The sequence below is a fragment of the Plectrocnemia conspersa genome, unplaced genomic scaffold (genome assembly GCF_051122295.1).
Source record: "Plectrocnemia conspersa isolate PC_06_02 unplaced genomic scaffold, ASM5112229v1 ptg000010l, whole genome shotgun sequence".
NCBI classification, from domain to species: Eukaryota; Metazoa; Arthropoda; class Insecta; order Trichoptera; family Polycentropodidae; genus Plectrocnemia; species Plectrocnemia conspersa.
The window spans coordinates 29,089,571-29,100,081 of NW_028277174.1; the positions used below are offsets into that span (position 1 = coordinate 29,089,571).

A 10,511-nucleotide genomic window follows, 5' to 3' on the forward strand; every position below is an offset into this window, starting at 1 on the left:
GAGTTATAGGCACTTGAACTTTAAGAGGCTTCAAACTTGGACCGCAACCGAGAGAGGAGATTCTACTTCGGATCAGCAAAAGATCGCAGAAACCACCGTTTCTCTCTTCTCATCCGGAATACAGAGCGAAACCTGAAGCCCACGAACGCACCCATGCACCATCAGTCTTATCTACTGCAAAACAAACAATTTTAATTTGTCTTTATCTAGACCACGGAATCAATCAAAACCAGACAATTTTATAAATGTTATATAAATTATTAATATTTTGAAAAAAGTAGATCTCAGCTACAAAAATGGAACTGGTACCATCTTTTTCTGAAAATAAGACACTGTCTTACTTTCTTTTTTGGTCCAAAATACGCGCTAGGGCTTATTTTCGGGGGAGGGCAAAAATAAAAGTATATTTATATATTTTTATTTAATATTTATTTATTTTACACAGAATACAGAAATTTAAATTTATTCAATTAAAGTCATGTCATCTTCTTCTGGAACATCGTCATAAATGATCAAATTCTGAATTCTGTTCTGATTTTCCTCCAAATTCATTTCCTGTTGAATCATTGGTCCGAATCTCTCATGTCTTGCAATATAGCTATCGTTAAATGAATACTTCTTGTCTAAGTAGAGCAAACTTTTGAATATCAGCCCTGCGCACAACCAAAGCCATTGCTCTCCTGTCGGCAATCCATTCCCAGATGCATTCTTCCAACTCAGAAAATAACGGCTGCCGACCTGATCTAACTCTGCGTTTTTTATTATTTCCTTGGCCCACCAGTTGACACAGGTTATCGTAGTCTGCACGCCATTTGCAAACCATACGGAGATCCAGCATCTTCTCTTCAACAGAAGGTTACAAGATTTACACCCCTGGAGTCTTCCACGATTCCCTTTGTGTACTCGACGGAATAGCTCTTTCGTTTTGTACTAATTTTAACTGAGGATAAAAATTATTCACTTTATAAAAAATAAAATTACGTATGAGGAAATAATCAGACTTACAAGACTGAAATGAACAAGTGTTATACCTGCACTGTCGCACAATGCATACTGCTGCCTTAGTTGTATTTTTAAGATAAATTCCTAGAATTAATTTTGACACGTGCTGGTGCATTGCTTGAAATGAACCGTAGAGGTGAACAATGAATTTCTCGGAATATTTTGTTTCAAACATTTCTCTGAAATACAAGTACATTAAAAATTATTTACTGTAAATAATTTTTGTGATTTTGACGATATATTCGCTTTCACCACCTTTATTATTATTTTATATGTAGCAATATAAGATAAATAAAAAGATAAGAACAACTCTTAAAACTTAACACAACATCATTAAGTTGATTCGATCTTTGATAACTTAAGGTCTCAAAGAATCGACAATTACTATTTATACATAAACAGCAATACTTAAAAAGTTTAATGAATTACTATTATGTAACAATTCAGTTATCTATTAATTGACATCCATTAATCTCACTCCCATACCGCTAATAATGTGCCCTAAAATATGCATCTAGTATTTAAGTATGAAAGTATGAGAAACTCTATTGGGTCTGTGGGTTACATTACGAAAGAAAAATTGCTCAATGACCAATTATAAATTGTACAAAAGTGTAAAATATAAAATTTATTGAGTCTGATTTTCCAGATGTTAAATATCTTTTCTCAAGTTTTTTTATTTATTAGCACCGATAAGTGGTTATCTATTTATTTACTTTAGTGTTTAATAAAAATGTTTATTTTTATTATATAAAACTTAAAAAAAAACATATGTTTAATTTAAGTAAGTATATTAGAATATAAATGATCCCACGTTGATATAAACGTTACTATATTATATAGTATATTTATTCTCATTTTATTATCAAATATAACACTGCGAACACAATACAAATATTTTACGTTCGCCATTTACATACACAAAAAGGCTTTTATTTTTTTCTATTACGAAATTTCGATGAAAATATATTTATAAATTTTACTTAATGCTTTCATGAATTTTATGAATGGTTCAATGAAAGCTTTGCGTACATATTGTTCCTTATACGTTATAAATGATGTTTCATATAAAAGGTCATACTATTATCAAGCATCACTTTGTATATTAAAATAAACCTTAAAACTTAAAATTATATAACAGGCATTTTTATATTATCTTATTCAAAACAAATATATTATATACACAACATGGTGCCAGAATGAAAAATAAAATAGTTTAGGACAAGAACGGTTGCCTGCGCATTTAATTGTACATTTTTTTCAAATCACATTTCACTAGAGAGCAATCATACAATTGAAAATAAAAAGCAATAGTATGTGTTACATAATGTTTTGCTGAAAATATAAATTTAAAAATTCACAGTCGCCTTCGTCGAAAATAACCGAAATATATTAGGCTGTTATCTTTCGAGTGCAAATACGTGATTATTGCACATGGCCAGTCTTCAGCAAAAGCTCATTACTTTTTCAGCACATCGTACGTGCCGACTAGATCGGTTCGGAGGACGCCTAATTGGATTATTTCAGGACGCTGGCCTGATTTCCTCGAATATACCAGTTTCGACTTACTATATGCCAATTTTTATTTTTTATTGTTTTACTCATTTTTTGCTTTTATGTGAAAAATCCTAATACGTTAGTATTGTAAAAAGAATATTTACAAACTAGGACGAATCGATAAATTGAATGCTTAAAATAAATATTTATTGAAAGCATGGATTTTAGCATATTCATAATCGAAATTATTGCTGAGATTCTAAATTCATTGTTTTCATAACAACTGATGTATTGCGTGTCAATATGATAATCAAACCCATATCAAGCAAAATAGAAATTTAATGTTTGAACAAATATGCGTTGGTAGTTCTGAAAATATTATTTAGATTTTATTGAAAAGTATCCATCATAATTTTATAAAAAAAATATAAAAATAAATTAAAATGGTAATGTTCTGATCTGAATTTATTTTGATACAAAATTTAGTTTTTAATTAATATAAGTTCAATTAATTGAGTCACATTGTATACACAAAATCCTCAAGGCATTGCCAAAACTGGATCAGTTTAGACACGAAGAGGGAAGCCGCTACTTTTTTATTTACTTTCTTTGTCGATAGTTGGTCTCTTGCCTTCAAGTTTTTACAAACTCAATTGTTCTGCGATGGAGAGCTGAGGTTGAAGTTCGTAAGCAATAAATGTGGTGATGGGAGCATATGTTATTTATTTTACATCTGTTATATACATGTGACAGCCTGAGAGAGGCTTTGTGCTCATATAATTTTTACTGCAATTAAAAATTTTTAGGGGTGTAATTGGATTTATTTATTTTCATGTTTTCTTATAAAACTTTTGCTATTAAAAATTTGCTATTTTTGATATATGGGGGTTTTAACCACATGCACTATTTGTTATAATTGATTTTGAACAAACAAAACTCTTCTTAAGCTATACACCGTATTTTTTACTACAATGAAAGAGAAATCTCATGGTTAAACAATTTCGTTATTAATCGATCGCTGAAGTGAACATTTAGACTAAATCTCTTTTAATGCGTGAGCGCATTTCGTGAATATGTTTAATAAACGATGCAATTGCACCGCAAACATCCTCATCTGAGATTCGCCAGAACTGTTTTGAACAAGAATTATAAAATATGTGACATGTAATCACAACGAGGCGCGTAAAATGACAAACCAAGAGAGACGCTAAGGAGATATCTGCAGATCATTCAGCATCATCACACAGATCACTGCCGACTATAATTCAACCCGAACTCTCTGAAATCTAAGACCTGCCATTCAAACTCATCTAAATTTCTTTGTATATGGGGTATTTTATATATGTTAAAAAACACTTTTACCAGCTTTTGTGGCAACAATTTTGTTGCAGTTACACTTCTTTGGTCTCAAAACCTAAAACATCCAAATAGGCTTCGGACGTCCCTTCAAATTTAATAAAAATGACAGACTTTTGGTATATTTCCTCTATTGTCACGTACGGTTCGCACTAGCTTACTAGACCGTCGCGTCGAATTTTATGTAGTGATCAATGCTGCTTTTAACGCCTAATAAGTTTTATTCTTATTGCTCATTTTCAATTAAATCCAGGGATCGCTAAAAATAATATTCATTATACAATAATACAATAATCTTATTTACATTTTAGAGTAGTAGTATAATAATCACCATTGTCGATAAAATAGATCGTTTTTCGGCAGCAAGTTTGTCATATTTAGAAGACATATTTGATTAAATATCTTCAAAACAATTGCCAATTAAAGACGAGAATTGCTTGTTTTTATTATTGATTATTATCTAGAATGTAGTATATCCATATTTTACAAACGTAGTTTAAATATGCAGAAAATTTTCCGTGCAATTTTGATTGAATTCTTTCACTTTTCACGGTCCACATTTTTTTCAGTACAATACCAAAAAATTGCAGTGCAACAACCTTCAACTGAAATTGAATTAGTACTTTATCTAAATTCACAGAAAATATACATTTAATTGGTTTGTACTGAATTTCTTCATCTTCTTAAGATAGAGTAAGTTCTACTAAAATTATTTTATTTTATTATTTTTACTTGATATATCATCAAATTAATATGCTACTTACTTTTACTGCTACATTTCGTGAAGTTGAAAATTATTGTCATTTAAATGTGTTGTTCAACAACAAAATAAGTAGATGTCATTATTCCAGGATGCAGTGTTTCAAGCTGAAATGATAGATTTTCTATAAATTTAACTATTTTTCTTTGAAGGCAATAAAACGCTAAAGCACTCTTCTTCGGCTATTACGTATACTTCTGCATGACATCATATAGGGTCTCTGTAGTCGGCGTCTGTTTAATCTATAAAATCTCGAAATGTTATATATCAACAACTTATATATTCTGATTTTAACACTTGGTTGACCAAGGCCAGAAGATGTATAGTAGTGATATTTCATCATTTATCTTTCAATAAAACCATCAAGAAGCGCAACTGCTCTATCAATAACTCTGGTTATATTCAAAGGCCAACAGTACAAATAAATACTAAATAAAATTCTAACGCAACTTACCTTTCAATAATTTTATTACTTTACTAAAGATGGAGTACAATTCAGCGAGTTACTCGATAATTTCAGATATGTGGCAATACATTTGATGAAATTAATAAATTAGGCGGTGTCTCTGAAATGTGTGCTTTTATCCATAGCTTAATTATACTTGATATATTAAAAAAATGTTTGCTTTTTAACCTAATAAGGTTTTAAACAGCCAAGCTGTTGCCAAAAGTGCATTTTAAAATTTCTCATGTTTGTAATTAATTTTCAAAAATGTGTTGATTCTAATAGCGCTTAAACTGTTAAAATTAACTTTAGCCCAGCAAAACTAATTTTAATTTTAATGGCAATAAACCAACATTGAATAACAATGAGCTAAAATAAAATTTTGCCAAATAATTTATTTATTTATTATCACCGTGTATTAAAAATTAGAATTAAATAGGAATAGTTATAATAACTATATAATAACTATAACATGTTTTCCTATTGCCTTATTGCTTTTATTAATCAATTATTTAATTTTTAGCAAGCAGAAATTATGCAAAACGATTTAAAAGTTTCTCAGCAGAGAAATGAAAGTTAATAAAAAATAAATCTACAAATATATTTATAAGTAAAAAGGAAAGAGGATTTATAAATTGCAAGTAAAAAAAATACAAAGTTATTTTATACACAGTTACAGTACTTTGTCATAAATTGGCGACTGAAATATAAAACGTACTTAAAAATTATAAACAAAAAAGTAAGGTATTATAAACACGTCTTGAATTATTATACTAATAAGCTTGTAGCTACAATAATGAAAAGAATATTGTTAACAGCACGAAAAAATAAATATAGGAAGTAAGACCATTGCGAATTAAGATATTTATGCATTATACTAAAAAAATATATGTCAATAAAGGTTTTTCAAATAAATTGCCATTAATTTAATGTTACAGTTAAAATATAAATTTATTTATTATTGAAAAAAAAAAAAATTTATAAAAATTTCTTTTTGCAGTAAATTCAGTAGCAATAAAATAATTTCGTAAAAGCAGTATCCTTTATGTATTGTGAAATTTAAGCGTAGGCAATCCTTATATTTAATATATTTATTTAATTATATTCTGAGTGTTTATATATTATAAATGGAATGCAGTTATAACCTTATAACATAGAAGGTTAATATGTAAAATTTGTTATTATATATTATATTTGTTTTGATATTTGTAAAATATATTTATTAAAAATTATTTTTCGGTTCTAGAAATATATACATAATACCATTTAGGTGGTTTCAAATAAATCCATGTATAACGGGTCACCAAACAAACGTCCTGGATATTGCCTGTTTTTATCGAAAAGTACTTGGACATGTCTCGTTTTTAGACAAGCGGCAAATTTTTAAGGCTCGTTTTGATGGACATTTTTTCGAGATGTGATAAAAATAAAGCAATGAAAATTATCGATTAGAGCAATAAACCCACTTTCAAAAAAGTGGACAAATATAGTTTTAAAAGGAAGTCTTCAATTATTATATATAAGATTATTTTTATAGGGATATATAATATGTATATGATTATATTTATATTTGTGAAATACGAGATAGATATTAAAATACCTGCCGGACGTATTCAAAAACGGTGTATAAACGAAAATATATGGCTTATTTACATAATCTTTCTTCTTGCTTTCAATTGCAGGGCTCGTTTTAACATTTATTTAAAAGTTTTTACAGACTTTTTATAAAGAAAATACCGATATTATGTATTAGGCTTTTAAAGTTTTTTTATATTACAATTTTTGGGTAAATGGTTTAATAATGATTTAAATCGCTCGCCACTAGCGCGCCCCATATACGTTCGTTAAACGATTTCACACGCAAACGCGTATCAATTCCGAAAGGCTTATAGGATGTAATTATTTCCAAAAACGGTCGTCAATTCACAAATTCAATTTGGGTTCGAATTGTGCCATTTTAATCTAGCTTTAATTGCTTTTTTTGCCCCATCACACCAAAAAATACCTCGCAACATTGGAAAGCTCCAGTTTATTGTGTTAATTGGCATGAAAAGGTATTCGTATTTTATTTAAATTTGCTTGAAAGTATCAGTCATTATTTAATTTTAACAACAAAAAGATTTTGATATATTATAAGCAATATTAACTTAAACAGTGGTCGACAATCAATGATCAAGTGATATTCGTTTCCAAGTTGTAGCGACAATAATTTCAACTGTAGTAGAAGTAGTTAACACATCAAATGGTTTAAATAATAAAGCTTAATTAGAGCAATTAAAAAATAAGAGGCAAACTTGATATGCTAGGTACATAAATTAATTATCAAAATATGAAGCGTTAAAGTGGTTCATGAGAAATATATTTTAAGAATGATTATACCTATACTAGAAAAGGTAATAAAGAATGAAAGGAAAAAAATGATATTAGGTTATAACCCAATTTCATCTAAATAATACTAAATATAGTCTTTTGAGAATATGGGCGGTCTAGAAAGTAAAATCTATATAATATTGTTCTAAGCCGTCGCTTCCCGACGAGCTATAGTAATACACGTAAACGAAGGAAATATATTTAATTATAATAATAAAAATAAAAATTGAATTTTCTCTGATTGATTTTCGAGCCGCCGCGCCGGTAATGCATTCTGTTGTTTCGACCAATCAAAAATAAGCATTTAAATATAAAACAAGATGGCCGATAGTACCGTGACAACAGTTTTAAATAATAAAATTTTGCTACACGACAATGATTTTCATTAATTCGTCATTTGACTGAATATAAATAATCAGATTGCAAATTAACTAGGTGTGTTATAACTATGAAGATTAAATATATATATATATATAATGTGTTGAGGATTAGAAAAATACATTGATTTAACTAGATAAACAATCATAAAACAATCTTCCTAATGAAATCTTCAAATTTTGAATTCCCGGCGACGGGCACCGAGACCGAAAAGTGAGTTTTTCCTTTTATAAATAATCGGATTGCAAATTAACTAGGTGTGTTATTACTATGAAAATTAAATATATACATAATGTGTTTAGGATAAGAAGAATACATTGATTAAATTAGATAAACAATCATAAAACAATCTTCGTAATGAAATCTTCAAATTATGCATTCCCGTCGACGGGCTCCGAGGCCGAAAAGTGAGTTTTTCCTTTAAAAACATAAACATTATCATTGCTTCCGATTTAATGCACATATACGTTAGATTTTAAGAATTGCAAATACACCAGGTATGTTTTAAACGTGAACATGTAATATATCCTTAGTATGTATGAGGATTGAAAGTTAACGTTAATCAAACCGGTGCTGTCGCAGTGGGAACACTATATATATCATATATATCAGCCAACGGACAGCTTATAAATGTGTAGTTTCTTGGATGTTATCTAATAGATGACATTTTACAATGATTATAAATATGAGATTGCATACCTGGAATAATTGGTAGCCAAAATATCTAAGTGGCTTATTTTTAATTCCGATGTGGCAAAATATGTATGTAGACCTCATGGTTTTCAATCAATTTTTGTTCTGTGCCATCATTCCTCTTTAGAAACAGCCATATTCAAGATATTCAGTTACATCAAACTTATGTAGTATGTTCTTTAAAAAAAGATAGTTCTTGCCGACAGGGACTTAAACATGAGAAGATTCACTCTGTTTATATATACTAATTCTACGCTGTTGCCATATAAGTCATCAAATTGTTCCATCATTGCTTCTGAAATAATAATTATAAACAATCGAGAGTTAAACATTGAACACATTATCACTACTAATATAATCCATAAATTAAATTTAAATGACAACCCGTAGTTCCAGAAGTTCCCGTAGAGGATTACACACGGAGATTGGCATCACTTCTTAAGCTGATAAGTTGTACGTCGTATTTTAATTGTTTGCCATACGTAGATGTTATTAGATCTATCACTGCTTCTGAAAATTAACTGTAAACGATACTATATAGTGGGTAAAATGTAACTTTTTGTTGATGTTTCATTATTACTACCATTGTAATATGTTTAATTAACTTTGGCATGTATATCTTCAATTGCCAAATCACTGCTGTTTGTCTTTTAATATTAGATCCTAGAAAGTCAATAGTAATTTTGTTAGAATAGCCGTGATATATTATTCATTTAACCAAACACTTTCTTTCACACTCATAATTTATAGTTTTTATTATAATTCCAATGCTACATACACTATTTTGAATCATCTTCAATTACCACTCGTAAGAAAGATGCTGTGATTATAATATATTTCACTGTTTATTTAATCGCACTAAGATGTATCCCGGCGCGCGCGCTTGACAGATGACGAAAGTGTCTGACGGTGGGGAATCCCGGGAGTCCCGCTTGAAAACGAACGACGCAATTGATTTTATCGATTCAAATTGTAAAAATAATATTTTTTGAATTATGTTTACATTTTTAAAGTATTAAAAAATATATAAATCAAAATATTTTTTAATAAAAATAGACAAATGTCTCAAAATTATTAATATTTTTAAAGCGCACTTTTGGTCTAAAGTAACAGATTAGGTGCTTGATATTTTCAATTCATTGTTTCTTTATAATTAAAAACTGGCTTTTATATTCACATATAAAACATACAAACAACTTTTACTAATTATAAAGTAACTTATGGTGTAACTAAAAAACGTTCTTATAACTAAAATTTAAATTTATGATAAAATTGGGTTATTATTATTATTTATTTAAACTGTAAACCTACTTTTAAATGATACACAATATAAAGTTTTAATATTTATTTTTATGTTGAAAACATTTTGCTATTTTTTTAATTTATATTAATATTTAGTTAAGTCACAAACCTATTTTTAAAATTAATACAGTGACATCTCTTTGTAACGAATACCGAAATAACGAAATTCCCAGTATAACGAATCTTCAATTTGTCCCCGAAAAACTTTCATATAAAATGTTTGTAACGAAGACCGATCACAGTATAACGAAATATTTTAATCCGAATTTAAGAATGACGTTACAACTTGACACAATTTTGCTCCGAATTCAGTTCGTCCTTGACTTGGCGTGTGCCATATGTGTTCAAAAGCGACATTACAAGTGTTTCGCTGACCCTCAACCTTTTTTTATAAAACATTTTTTTCACAGATTTTATTGTGTTTCATACAGTAGACAAAAAACGATCTATCAACCTTATAAGAGGTTATTTTGCTGCTGTAATTAGAGTAATTAAAATTAAAATAAAAATATATCATCTTCCTTACATTCAATATAACGAATTTTCAGTATACCGAAATTTATTTATTGGTTCCGTGAGCTTCGCTATATTGAGATTTCATTGTACAATGTTTAATTTATTATTATATAGCTAAGTTTTAAACTTATAAATGATATACAATATTTAGATTTATTATTAAATATCTAAGTTTAAAATCTAACGTTAAAT

General features: G+C 28.6%; 2 long non-coding RNA genes across 11 annotated transcripts; both read right to left on the bottom strand.

Annotated features, from left to right (window-relative positions):
- Nucleotides 1-342: 342 nt before the first annotated feature.
- Nucleotides 343-5,607, bottom strand: LOC148231292 (uncharacterized). Of its 9 annotated transcripts, none has more exons than XR_015810973.1 (6): nucleotides 4,620-5,607; nucleotides 4,187-4,558; nucleotides 3,862-4,114; nucleotides 3,696-3,792; nucleotides 1,032-1,181; nucleotides 346-940 (listed from the first exon to the last, which is right to left on the bottom strand). It is a non-coding gene; the product is annotated as an uncharacterized LOC148231292 (long non-coding RNA). The 9 variants fall into 9 exon arrangements; XR_015810970.1 differs by having other exon boundaries at nucleotides 347-940; nucleotides 3,696-3,785; XR_015810969.1 differs by having other exon boundaries at nucleotides 343-940; nucleotides 1,032-3,785.
- Nucleotides 5,608-5,997: 390 nt separating this feature from the next.
- Nucleotides 5,998-9,433, bottom strand: LOC148231293 (uncharacterized). 2 transcript variants are annotated; one of them, XR_015811022.1, is made up of 4 exons: nucleotides 9,280-9,433; nucleotides 9,085-9,164; nucleotides 8,886-9,022; nucleotides 5,998-8,796 (listed from the first exon to the last, which is right to left on the bottom strand). It is a non-coding gene; the product is annotated as an uncharacterized LOC148231293 (long non-coding RNA). The 2 variants fall into 2 exon arrangements; XR_015811023.1 differs by having other exon boundaries at nucleotides 8,886-9,034.
- Between the last annotated feature and the right edge of the window lie 1,078 nt (nucleotides 9,434-10,511).